The sequence below is a fragment of the Misgurnus anguillicaudatus genome, chromosome 11 (assembly GCF_027580225.2).
Source record: "Misgurnus anguillicaudatus chromosome 11, ASM2758022v2, whole genome shotgun sequence".
In the NCBI taxonomy this organism is placed as follows: Eukaryota; Metazoa; Chordata; class Actinopteri; order Cypriniformes; family Cobitidae; genus Misgurnus; species Misgurnus anguillicaudatus.
The window spans coordinates 18,279,828-18,294,303 of record NC_073347.2 but is presented as its reverse complement, the minus strand read 5'-3'; the positions used below and the strand labels follow the sequence as shown (position 1 = coordinate 18,294,303).

General features: G+C 40.2%; 1 protein-coding gene across 4 annotated transcripts in view; it reads right to left on the bottom strand.

Annotated features, from left to right (window-relative positions):
- The window catches only part of ndst2a (N-deacetylase/N-sulfotransferase (heparan glucosaminyl) 2a), a 154,708-nt gene that overhangs the window by 80,320 nt on the left and 59,912 nt on the right, over positions 1–14,476 (bottom strand). For 3 of the 4 annotated variants that reach the window (XM_055169368.2, XM_055169371.2, XM_055169370.2), the window contains one exon: positions 14,029–14,063. The exons of the other annotated variant lie outside the window; for it this stretch is intronic. The gene's annotated coding sequence lies outside the window, so the exon portion shown is untranslated. The remainder of the gene's footprint in view (positions 1–14,028; positions 14,064–14,476) is intronic. 4 annotated transcript variants of the gene reach the window in all.

Below are 14,476 nucleotides of genomic sequence, written 5' to 3'. Positions count from 1 at the left end.
GAAATAAGATCAAATATTATATGACCCTATTCATTTCTTTGTCCTCACTTACACTCATTGAAGAACTATGAATGCCATAAAGCCCAGCATGCAAAATGAGACAGAAGCTTTTGGCCTATTCATGTTAGATATCTAATCTCAAAATTACCATCAACGATCTTCTAGTGTGTACGCTTTTGCCTTGATCTTTTGACATATAACAGGTCTTAATATCATTAAAGGTCACGTTCTTCACGATCCCTTTTTTTAAACCCTAGTTATTGTGTAATGTTGCTATAATAGCATAAATAATACCTGTAAAATGATAAAGCTCAAAGTTCACTCCCAGGCGAAATATTTTCTTTAATAGAATTCCCCTTTCAAAGCCTACAGCGAACTGTTTGGACTAGCCCTCTACTTCCCGGTTAAATGACGTCAGCTAACGGCAAGCTAAGCTGCCATCGAATCACAACACACGAAACAAGCTACACAAACTAGTTACGTATTTCTGAAGGAGGAACTTCATAGAACAAGAAAGACATCAGCTCCTTTTTTGGACAGTGAAAAGCAAATTGTGTGGAAACAATTTTTTTTTACACATGAAACATGAACACGTTGCGCACTGTAAACACAATTAAAGCTTCAAAAACACAGAAAGAACGGGACCTTCAATACATCCTGCAAGTTTCATGTCTTTAATGCCCTCCTCATCAATAACAAAATAAATAGTGTAATCATTCTCTGAATAAATAAATAAATGAAAATGGCTGGAAAAGTGACATGACTCATTTTCATATACCCCCCTCCATTATTTTTGGTGCAATACTATGTTTAAAAGAAGAAAAACATGAATTTGTACTTACTAGCTGAGAACGATATGTCTGTGTTTGGAAAAAAAATATTTATATACTTCCTTTAGTGGTGAAAACTTTTATCGTTGCGCCTGTGATATTGGCTGTCTGTGACATAAATAAACACACAGTGTGCATAAAAAGAGAAGCTCTTTCTGTTATGAAACTGGAATTTTAGCCACAGCATATAGCCTGTCAATCACAAAAGTGGGCGGGGCACTGAGCCAGGCCGAACACTCTTAAAGGGGAAGCACACAAATAAGACTTTTTCCAATCAGAGGATGAAAAACAGGTTGGTAAATGGTCAAAAATTACTTAAATCTGTATGTTTGTCTTCAAAAAACTTAAGTAATATTCTACGTGCACCTCAGGGAACATAAAAACACATTTCATGACCCCTTTAATTTAGATACTAAATTGTTTTTTAATTAGTGTATGCACTAGGTATGTGAAGATTCCCTGATTCGCCCGGTGAATCGGCATAAAAGGTTAACGATGCGATGCTTTGGTTTAAAATTTGCATTTGCATCACGATGCATCGTTTCTAACATACTGCATCTGTAAAAAACAGATTTATGCATGTATAATTATTACTAGATGCGCTATACTTTTATTATTTAGAAAGTGACCAATATTTTAAAATTGCTTTCTTCCTCTCGAAACTGTTGCTAAGTCCTGTAACCCCACAGAAACCGAGGTGTGTCATGAAGGTCAGATAAAGCATAAAAATGTGAACTGACAAGGTTCTTGGACAAGTAAAAGAAAACGTGAGTGGGTCCAATATCCACTATCATTATGGTGCATTCACACTAGCCACGGTAGAGGCGGCAAAAACACCCTATTCACACGTAGTTGGACGCTGGAACATTTGAGTTTACTCGCTTCATTCACCCATAAAATTCTAGTCATCTAAGACATTCACATGGAAATTTGCATCATGGGAGGGGCTTCTGCGACTCAGCTGGGACTCTGCTCACTTCCTGTAATCACGTCACTACTACAGTAAGGTCCTGATTGATTAACGCGACGCTGAAATCTGCCAAAGTTCAGATTTTTCAACCGCGCGTTTCCCGCGGCAATGCTCAATCCGCGTGTAATGCACCATCCGCACCGCAGGATGCCTAATCGCGCCTTTGCATTGACTTAACATGTAACTGCATTAATCTTTAAGTGGTCTTATAATGGTTAAGACGCCCATGTACAAATTCAATGTGTGGAAACGATCTGTAAACTCTAATGCTGCGTTTTCACCAGCCGCGTTAGAGGCGGCAAGCGCGGGTGATTTACATGTTAAGTCAATACAAAGACGCAATTACACGCGGATTATTATCCTGCGGCGCAGTACACGCGGCGCGAGCTTTGCCGCAGGAAACGCTTGAGTTAAAAAATCTGAACTTCGGCGGATTTCCGCGCCATTGTGTGTTGATTTGAGAAGAAGACTTTAAAATATATCCGTGTCTGTATGCTTCTTCGAAGGCATTTTGTATGCACCCTTAAACCAAGAAACTAAACCGTACAGTACAGGTACAGGCTAAAGAGGTTCTGTCTTGTGCTGTGTGTTGAAACTCAAATTCACTTTAAAGAGACCCTAGAGAGACATTTTTAAAACAGCAATGGAGGTTCAGGGCTCATGACACTGATTGGGAGCGAGAGAAAGAGAGACAACAGAGACTCTGAGGGTGGATGTGGTGAGAAAGATGAAAAGATAGACTGATAGCCCGAATGTTATAACGGCACAGCGTGTCTACTGCTAACAAGGACAGAGAGATCAGATCAGAGGCTTAGCGACCACCACCACTACAAACAAAGACAAAGAGAATATCTCTATGAATATGAGGAACTGTGTTTAATGACGACCAAGTCTTGAGTCTCTCAGGTCTGGGATCATCACGTCTAAAAGGGAAGGTCACATTCATACTTCATTAGGGAATTGAGTACCATTCCATTTTCTAAAAAAATTGCTATGGGAAAATATAAGATGTCTTAGCTGAGATGCGAGCATGCAGTGTGAATGAATTGTCTGTGATGAGAAAGATTGTGTACAATTTACAGCATATACACTGAAATAATATATTCATCGTGTATGAATGATTCATTCTAAATATATTCATTTGTTATAAAAAATGTGGTTAATGATAACGATAATTAACTCTTTCCCCGCCATTAACGAGTTATCTCGTCAATTAAGAGAAAACATTTGTAGTGATGCATCAATGTATCGGCCTCCGATATTTATCGGACGATTTTTGATGAATCTGAAACCATCGGCATCCATTATCCATTATATGTAAAAAAATTAGTTAATGTTGTTATTAAAATAAATGCTGAATATCAAAAACCACCTTTGAAGGTCGTCATATTGTCTTATTATATTTGTTTTAGCTTAATTTGTGCCTCTCTTTTTATGTAGGTCAGTTGAATGTTAATTAGATCCAATCCATGTTCAGTAAAAATAAGTTGATGCAGAAATAAACTAGCTAATAGACCAACTGTATAGTATTGTATACAAGTGTTTAATATCGGTATCGGCATCAGCCAGAAGTTGTCTGTTTAAATCGGTATCGGTCCAAAAAATCCTATTGGTGCATCCCTAAACATTTGCATAAAAAGTGTTCCTGATGAATTTTATGTTAATCTGCAATACCGCGATTATACACCAGATCACAGAAAACTGAAGACAAAACGTTATTTACTCATTTTAAACTGTGTGTATGTTTTGATAATCGTTCCAAAAAATTCCTTCACAACAATGCAATTATTTCAGCTTTTTGCTAAAAAAATATTTTGAATGGAAAATACCCATATTTAAGAGTTTATAAGCAGAGAAAAAAATATAGATAGACGAAACATTTTTTCCCGCTTGTTTATTGTTTGTTTTGATATATTTGTATTTGTTTGTATATTTTCAGAAGAAAAATTTCCCGGAAGGCATTTTGTGAAACTTTTGTAAAAATCATAAAAAATGCTGGCGGCAACTTTTCAAAAAATGTCTGGCGGGGAATGAGTTAAGAAAATTATCCTTAAGTTGTTAAGAAATATTTTCTGAAAAATTAGGTGACATCACAACCAGAATCTTTACATTTCTTACTATTCATATCCATACAACTCACTGCCTGTGTATATGCACATCAATTTTTTATAACAGCATCTTCTACTAAGAATAGTGCTTGAAGCACAAGGTAACTTTCAGATTTTACATCAACCCATTGAGGACTGGGATTTTTGTTTGAGCCACTTTTCTTCTCTAGTTGCAAGCCTCAAGCTAGAGACATAGCAATGTATACACTCTTCACAACAGATAGGAACTGGAGGAAACATCTCAAATAGCTTTTTCTTTTTACCTCACATTTCCCAAATCCGACCCTTCTCTATTCTTTTCCACTCCCCATAAAGAAAACTGACACTTTCAGCACCCTCCTCTCTTTTCCCCCCTCTAGGCGTCTCATCTCCCCAATACCATTTTCCTTTTTTTCTCCCTCCCTGGACACATTCGGTTTCTCTCCGGCTGCTTCATTATTTTTCTCGTCTTTCTGGTGAAAACAGATTCTGAACATTCCTGTACACCATTAAGCTGCAGGCACTCATTACGGATAGCTCTCGGCTTTCTAGCACAGCCGAGCGATCGCTCAACCTTGCGTATCCGCTCCGTTCCTCTCCGGCTTTCCACATATGTTGTTCACACAAATCGAGAGAGTGAGGAAAGTCAAGGGAAAAATTGCACGAGCATCTTTTAAACTTTAGACTGCTCTGAAGTCAGAGCGACCATCTGCTAAGAATCCTGCACAGGCTCGGCTTTGAAAGACATCTTTGTGCACAGCCAGAGCATTTCAGGCCTCCCGCCGCATCTGTCATAAGACATGTTGATCGGTTTGATAGGTCTTGGGTACGTAGAGAACAACAGACATTTGGTTAATGAGCAACAATCTGATCAAATGAAGTGGTGTAAGATCAATGCAAGCAAAGTACTGCGTTCTGAGATTGACGTGGAGGAGCAGGAGCCGGGGGTGTTCGATTACCACCACTTCCAGCAGCTGTTGGAGTGACAGGATGAGGTAAAGCTTTACCGCTGGTGTAAAGTGTTGTTGTAAAGATGAAGTTGTGCTGCCGTTAAGCTAAGCCAATGGAAAAACGCGGCTTCCCATTGCAATGGCTTCAAAATAACATCTCTGTGTCATCAGGATCAGATCGGGTTACTCTGCTGGAGGGTGAAAACACAGACGACGGTTGGCTGCTTTATAAATGACTCAGCATTTCCCATCGTGATTGTGTGCCTGTGGTTTCGCCGTCTAATCGGAGACAAGCTGCACGCACCTTCACACATTCCTTCCATTTGTGGCATGAATAAAATCAGTAAGTGATTATTAGTGATAAGTTATATAACTTATAACGCATGATGACACATACAGTCAGCAAGACGTAGCATGCATTTATGTACAGTATTGTGCTAGTTTGCAAAGTTTTATTGACCATCCATATTTATTGTTCACTGTCTTTCTTAACATACAAACAGAAAATATTTGAAGCATTTGGTTCACAAACGCAATAAATCCATTTTGACTAATTTAGGTAAAACATGTTTTCTATACCAAGAAAGTGACAAGATGAAAACCACAATTTTCTGTTAAAAACTTTTACATAGCATCTTTAGGTTATTTTATAAGTTGCTATAAATCTATTGAATCAATATATAAATGTGCATTCATCTTTGCCATGTTATACTCATTTAGTTGACTAGTAGTATACACTGATAAAAAAAACAAACATTAATGGCATTAATCAAAACACTTACTTTGTCATATTAAAAACACTGTCATCCTTGGACGTCGTCGCTGAACTTTTTCTAATGTAAAATGTTTTGGTCCTGCTCGATTTTCGTTGACTTCGAGTAAAATAATGGAAAGTTTTTCATAAGATCACCTGGGGTCAATGTGTTAGCATGAGAAACTTCATGCTGTCATGTGAGAACAAGGAACAGCCGGTATTTTTCCGTCGCTCAAGTGGCTTACGTTTCTTCCCCACCACAGACAACCACCATTGTTTACAATGTGTGGAATGGTGTGCTGTGATTTGTTGAGCGGATTTATTGCATTCTGCAGAGAAGGAGGAGTGACGTTTATCGCGTTTTGGGAAAAAAGAGAGAAAAGATGACAGAATAACACCGCGGATATCGGATTTTGCGTAAAATGAATTTACTTTTTAATACAGACCGGATACAATACTGATTTTGGTGGTAACTATTTATTTATTTATTTTTTATGGCGTTTATCACATTTTGGAACCAAACTCTTAATTTACACAAAATGTAAAAAACACACACATTTTCGGAACAAAATGGCTTCTTATTTAGTGTCGATATTTAGTGTGACCACTCTTGGCACTATGCACTTGAACAGTTTTTTTTTTTTGGTCAGTTTTTGCCTTTTTTAAACAGTTAGGTTAGGGGCGGACAGGAAAGTACAGGAAGGAGAGAGGGGTATGGGATCGGCAAATGACCATGAGCCGGGAATCGAACTCGAGTCGCCGAAAGTGCGAAAGCACCAAATGCCGAAGCGCTGCCCACTACACCATCGGCTCCGACAGCACTTGAACTTTTATGAGTAAAAATCATTTTATTTAGGTTTAAGAGAGCAGGTTCCTGCTATTGCTCAAGTGTAAGGGGAACTCACTAAATACTTATGCTTACAATCTGTTTTTTAATACTGCATACAAATTCCCTGTATTCTCTCGTTGTATTCTTATAAACAGACTGAGGAATAATTATATAAGAAAACTATACTATTGCAAAATAAACTAATTTAATGGTGGCAAGTATGGTCCACGGAGTGCACCCATACTGTACGTAAACGCTAACAGAACATTTTATTTAGTACAACCTTTCCCTTTAGGAATGAAATAAAGCTAAGGAATAAGGAAAAGTTGTGTTCTGTAAACTTTAGTTGGCTTCGACTTCCTGTTTAAAAGGTGTAGCGGAGAGCAGCTGGTGCACTGATGAAACCTTGTAAAGTCATGTTGTAAGTGTAAAGCCGATGCAGTGATGAAGTGACTGGCTGAAGTTGTTTGAGGTTTTCTTTCCCAGACTTGCACAGTTCACAGTCAGCCTTCTCGCTCCGAGCACCTGGAAACAAGCCATCTCAGCTTTTCAGCAGCATGCAATCAGCTCCACATCGAACACTCCTCGCCCCCTGATTTTCCTACCTTTAACATATAAGCCGACAGAGATAAATAGAATGTGAAAGTGGAGTTGATGATGTGGCCTTTCCTTGTGTCTGATGCATGCAACAAACACCATCTCCCACGCAGACAAACACCAGTATGCACGTATACACACAAAGTGACTGAGACAGATTCAGCTCACACCCCATGTCTAGGGTTTGCCAATGGCCTCTTCCTGTCTCCGTGGTGATAGCTGAGGAAAAGCTGGCCAGTGGGCGACACTGACAAATGTCCAGCCTCAATCTCAGTGTGTGTGTGTGTGTGTGTGTGTGTGTGTGTTTGTATGTGAGAGAGAGATGACAGTTGCTTCACAGACAAGGCCATCTGCACTGCACCAATTTCAAAGGCCTTGGTTTATACACTTTACTTTCCGTTCCGGTTTTTCTGCCCCATTCCTGATCTTAATTCTCAAGCCGAGTAGAATGTATCCCCTCATGCACAGTTACAAGTAATGACGACTGCGGTGAAATTGAATAGTGATGAGGTTTGGGTTCAGGCAGTTGCTATCATAACGGGTTGGCATGCTGCAGGTCCGGGTGGTAAACCTGAAGGTCTCCATTAGCACAAAGCTAATGAGACAGAACCTCCGTGGGCTGGGTCACACACTCATTACAGAAGGATCACAGGCGCGCGTGGGGTAAGAAACCAGTGTGTGCGAGCGCATGACTTATGGGAGAGCCAAAGAGGTGTGATGGAGTCTGTCGAAAGTTATGGCTTCGGGGGTCTATTTTAATCAGAGAGAAAGAGAGAACAGATCGAGCGTTCAACGAATTTTTTTAAACATCTGCAAGAAGTGTCGCCCAAAGCTGTCAAATTAATACAGAATCCTGGAAAATGATAGAAAATACTGGGATGCTGTCTTGGAGAACCATCTTTATATTTATTGAGGAAAGTCTGTCTGTACAATTTTAAGGGTTTCAAGATGGTTGCTTGCTAAATGTTTCACATCCATGTACCCGAAAAACACTGCAAAAGCAACACCCTGCAAAAAATGTTGGGCAGTTTCAACCTATACTGCCCTACAAAGCCAAAGCGCAGTAACTACGCATTTGGTCAAAATTGAGTTAAGGGTTGAAATGGGCTTTGTGAGATCTGTTGTGTCTTGTGACAAAGTCTCCTGGTTCAATTTTGTCCCACTCCAGAGAAACGTGTGTAACATGTTTGACCACCTGGTGTAATTACTGCACTTAGTGTTCGCTTAATTACTGCACTTAGCCTTTGTAGGGCAGTATAGTTGGGTTTAATTTGGACAAATACAACTGTTTCACTATACATAACATAATCCCAGCATTTAGACTAAATAACCCAACATAGGTTTATTCCATAGACAGTAAAAGTAATGGACACAGCGACCCCATTGGATTCAACAGAGAGAAGCGAAGTCAATAGAAGCAAGCACTTCCTGGGGGTCGAGCGTACTGTGCAGACTCAAACTGAGCAACCTGTCTGACAATTGTAAGTCTTGCAATAGCCATGCCAAGAGAAATCTGAATCACCCACCAATTCTTGCAGAGACGGCGAGCGTGAACAGGAGCAAATTTGGTAAGTACTCTGATTAATAATCTCCCTTGACTTTATGCCTCCATGTCCACCCAATTGCCTCAAAGACAGTAAAAGATTGCCTACGAGCTTCTCCTCCTGTCCATACGGTAATTTCTCTACTGTGCGACACAGAGTCGCAGGTTGTGACTTTACTATTCATTTACAATTTTTACAAAACCTGCTTCTACTGGGCCATAACATAAGATACATGGTAATGGAGCCTTTTATACATTTTCGTGTTTCTTTAGAAATAATGAATGGACAAATGGAGTCTTTAAACGCCTCAGGTGTAAAGTTATTCACTGCCAAAGTGATGCCAAAATGAATGGGAGTCAATGGAATGCTAACAGCAGGTGAGGGTCCGCTAATCAATGGCGGCACCCGTGGGAAGCTTCAATAAAATATTAACCCTGCCCCCCTGGTTTATTCAGGACCCAACTGTTGGGTTTATATTTGACCAACCATGGATTAAAACAATAGGCCTGGGACGATTAATCGTGCAAATGCACGTTTTCTCAATAGATGAATTTTAATGAATTACGGTGAAATGCCGCCACATCCAAAAACCAAAGGCAGCTCTCATGCAGAAACACCATTTGTGCCGCAGAAGAAGTACCATAACAAATGCTATTTCAGGAAATGTCTGCAAGCATATTTACATCATGGTTCTTCAAATTGTTTCTGGTATTTTCATGATAAAAATAATATTTTAAATGATTGTGTTTGACGAGTGTTGCTTTTTTGATGCATGTTATAAACGACTCAAACTTATATTGATTTTAGGATGATAAAGACTTTCTACTGATCAAATAGCTGTGCATGAAACACAGAATCGGACCCTTGCGGAAACGCAATGCATCGTCACACCCTATAAACCAAGTAACCAACCCAATATTTTTTTGCGGGGTGTTGCTTTGCATTGTTTTTTTGGTGCATGGATGTGGAACATTTGGCAAGCACTACTTGCATTACTACACAATAAAGATTACCAACATGACAAATCTAAAAATACGTGGCTACTGCCCTGACAAGCTAAAGGATGTCACTTGTGTGAGAACCTAGTGTGATCTAACCCAGCTCCCTTTCCTCCAAAACACACAAGAACAGAGCCAGTCATAACACACCCTTAAAAAGCGATCAATGCAATGGACAACACCTGCTTAAACACAACGGGACCCGTAAACCAAACCACTGGAGGAATTCATTAGGATGTGCCCAACACTGGCCTTTCTTTCCAAGGCTACATGCAGGCAGTTGTCCAACTTGTCAAAACGGCACGGTGCCGTGACCTGTGCTGAAAAAAAACAAACAAAGCCAACCTGCTCCATTAGGGCATGGTTGAGTGATGTCAACTCTGGCATAGCCCCTGTGATGCAACACAGGGCATTAATAATCACACCGAACAGAAAGACGGAGCTGCTCGGGCCATAAGGGATCGTGATGGACTGTGCTTTAGCATGGGCTCTTACTTTGGACGCCGTACAGAAAAGCCATTACCAACGAAGCCATTTAACATCATCAATTAATCAATCAGAGCAGGCAGGAAAATGATTTTGGCTAGTGTCTCACCGAGAACTCCATTCTGGAGAGGTTTTGATGCAGGATGTCTCATATTTCAGAAAGGGGGGAGATTGGGGACAAAGAAGAAAAACAACACAGTAGGGAAAACATTCTTATTTGGATGCAATCCCAGCTTCGAAAATTGCACTTCATTAGCAAAGTGAGCAGAGAAAGCAACAAGGTCTTGTGCTGAAAGAAACTTTTAAGTAAACTTTTATCAACACCAAACTGAAAAAGTAACAACGGCAGTGTACCAAATGATGATGAGGCCTACACCGATACAAACAGCTGTCTTCAACAAGACACACTGATTAGCGTATTTATATATTTGAAGCGGATCTTGAATGAGAGATTGCTGGGTCAATGCAGAACTGATTGTGTATGCAGATTATCACACACAGACAAAGCTGATTAGGATCAGGGCCTTGTGTTGGTTTGGGACGACGAGAGACCAATACTGATGACAGGAAATGCTTGTCAATTACCGGAGGCTGCGTATCAGGTTTTCACTCCATCTGTCTCAAACCAGCTCTTGCACCCTATTTTTACAACCTTCAGTTTTTTTCCCTCTTATTTATCCCATTACATAGCGTTAACACAGAGGCTTGTATCCTCAGGTGGCCTATCTTTACAGAGTGGCACCATGTGTTGGTATCCCCTCTGGACACATTAGGGGGTGGGACAGCAAAGCCACATCAGCACTGAAACACTTCAGTGCTCTAAATGGGCCTTTAATCAATCGGATCAATAGACTTGATCAGCGTTATGAGCTCCGATCAGAGCCCGCGTGGGGAATGGGCTAATCCAGTTAAGCCATTAGCATTCTAGGACGGATAAGCCAATTGGGCACCGAGCCCATCTATGAGATCTGCTTATTAGCACGATGCCATATGGAGACAATAGTACACAAGTGCGAGACACGCAAGACGAAAGGTCTGTATTGTCGAATGTCTGAGCCAGTGCAACAAAGAAAAAGCATGTTGATTAACGGTTCACCATGGTGATGTGTCGGAAGGGAAAGAAGTGAGACTCTGACTTGGGTAAACAGAGACAGCATGGCCCCGTGCTGGAGGTCACCCTTCAGTCTGTGATTGAGCATGAGGATCAAACTACATTTAATGCACCACAGCTTGTGTTACAGACATCCAGTTGCAGCCACGCAATTACCAGACAGTCTTCAGCCTGCGCTCACACGCGTTTCCCATCTGTAAGAGGAGGTTAAACACAAATACCGTCCCACTGTTAGCGAAAAGGAGGGTAAACCTACAGGTCTGCTTGGTTGCCGCCTGTGTAAATCGCATTAATCATCGGTCCTGATGTTGTTTTTCCTGGAAGCGCGTTTCATATTTAGATGCTCCTCACAGAAAACTCTCTACAGATGCTCACGTAGGCTGGCGAGGGGGCATTAGACAGCCGTGTCTGAACCTACTATAAATAACAATGTTACATTAGAAAAACAGAAGCTACTGCAGAGAAAACGCACAAGAGTGAGACTGCAAGATATTTTTTAGTAATACAATAAATTCTAACAAACATATGATAATTAAACTGGCAGTACCTAGTGCTTGGGTCAGGGTTATGGGTCGAGTGATAAAATATACACCCCAAATGCACTGTAGACCACTTTTGATAAAGACAACGACAAGATGCATAATAGTAAATATAATGTGAACAAGCTGAAGAAAGGTAGCTGGAAGACCTCCAGATGAATTGGGAAAAATCGATCATTCTGTCTCTTACTGACAGAAAGACAAGCAAACAGATTTGAAAAAATGTCAGCGGATGAATGCTGACATAGGCTACATTTACACCAGTGTGCTTTTGTTTTAATGTGGTGCCATGATAGGAACTTGTCAAGTCAGGAGAGGCCCAGAAGACCCAATCAGGAAGTGAATGTGGGCAGCTACTCCTTCGTTTACATTAGGGTTGTAACAGTATACTGGTATGGCCGTTTATCATGATATTAATATATGATTATCATACAGAGAATTCTAACCTCTATCCCTCATCGAAAAAAAGTTCAAATCTGCAGCATGGGAATACTTATAACGTATAAACGGATATATAAACGAACGCGGGGTTGTCCTTGAAGATGGATATCCAGTTTGCGAGAAACATGGACGAAGAGTGGTTGCAAAAGGAGGAAATACGTTAAACATCCCTCTTTGCAGATATAGGTGTCTTCTGTTTATAATTTAAAACAGTATAATTTTCCATAATGCAGAGGGAATACTGCAATCCAGTCTTGAAAATTGACCATAAATCTGAACCTGATTCGTGTAAAATTTTCTGCCGATCAGTATCACGGACACAAAGCTGTTATATAAATGCGCCTTTGAAGTGAACTGCCTTGATAAAAGTCTCAATGGCATTTTCTTTTCGTCTAATCTCAATATAATGCCTGATAAAGCGCTGTTTATGAGCGCATATCGCTGCTTTCTTTACATGGCAACCCTGTTAACCTCTCTCTCTCTCTCTCTCTCGCCTTAGGAAGTTTTCATGGGGGGGGGGTAACCCTGAAGGGTCTGCAGCAATTCCAAAAGTCTCCACTTTTTAAGTTGAAAAACTCTGAAGTGTGGATACCAAGCATTACCGTAGCAAAAGAAATGTGTAGCCATAGCCAGCATGTTGAGAGAGGTGTTATAATGCTTTTCCATTGCATAGTACCCCATGGTTTGGTTTGGAGCGGGTCACCTACTATTGGGGGCTTTGCCACTGGGTGCAGTACGTAGTCCCTGATACTTTTTTTAGTACCACCTCTGTCGGGGTTCCAAGCGACCCGAGCTGATACCAAAACGTGATGCAAAAACACTGTAGATCACTGATTGTTCTGAGAGAATCGTCACTACCAGCATCATCGCTATAATGTAAAAGATTAGCTTTACCTTTAGTGCTAGCTTGCGCTGTCTTGAGTAAACGTGTTGTCTTCTGTGCTTTGCTATAAGTTCCCAAACTCCCTTTTAGCGATCAAAAACATCCACCGGTTGAGAACACAATACCATTTTTTTCCAGACTTGCAGTTTGTGGCGGCACATTTGCGACGCGTACGTCCGCATTCATGCTTAAATGCAACTTAAATAAGGCTCAGCGGAGCGCGTCGACTGACTCCACGGGTGTTTATACAGAAATTGTCATGTGAGACAGAGGTAGTTATAAACACGATGTGCAAACATCTATTTGAGGTGGTCAGTTTTAATCTTGTGGCGGACTGAGAAATACATAAATGTATGGGAATGTACATCAACGCTCTCACTTGTATGATGTCACAGCAGTAGGCAGCGCAAATATAACAACACACCTATAATCCCTCCCACTCCTAAGTGTTACTAAACTTGATGGAAAAGCTACTCAAGCCAAAGTGAGGTGAGCGGACCCATTAGAAAGGTAGGGGTGGAGAAAAGGGGAGCAGACAAAGCAAATTTGGTCATCACAACATTTCAGCAAAATGTAAAAAACAATCTTGCCTGAATCTGTAATGCCACACAACCTCAAACTACAGAGACTTTGTTTGAAGAGAGAAAATAACCCCAAAGCATCAAACACTGACAGTATGAAAATTTTTATTCCGCCTGGAAAACTCAGAGATTACATTGCAATAGAAAGAACATATCAAAGGATACTTCATACAAAACATCACACTTCTGAATATACATGGCTGCTCCCCCTCCACATTACTTGAAAATCTCATTGTGTGTGAGTGTGTGTGTCTCTTGTATCCACATTTTTCAATCTCAAATTTTTAATGGAGACAAACTGCTTTGTGTAAGGATGACAAAACCCATTCTCAAGGCATTCCTCCATTAAATGACAATGTCTCTCAATTACATCTGTGGTTTTATATAACTTTTATAAAAAATTCTGAGGTCTAGCCTACATAGCTTACCTTACTGAGAGCAGTCAATCAGCAAAGGTAGAGACCTGGACAGAGAAAAAATAAAGGGAGACAAAGATCATTACTGATGCAGCTGAAAGCTCAACAAATTAAGTCCCTGCTGTTCAGGTCTACATCAATATCACCTGCCCTCCTCCAGTAGTTCTTACACCAAATGAGAGAAAGACACTAAATGGCACTGACAATGTGTGAAAATAAGATTTAGGATGATTCAGGTAGACATAAAAACTTTAATTGTGATCCTATTTGTAAAATTCATAATCAAATTCTCAAATCTTGATTTCTATCTTTGGTCTTACTTGGTCAATATTAAAGATATCAGGGTATAATGGTCTGTGGAGTGCAGACCTCCCTTTTATGTTGGTTATATTTTATATTTTCACAGAATGTTCTTTAAATTATGTAGGATAATTTTTTTTTGCAGAAATCCATATCACAA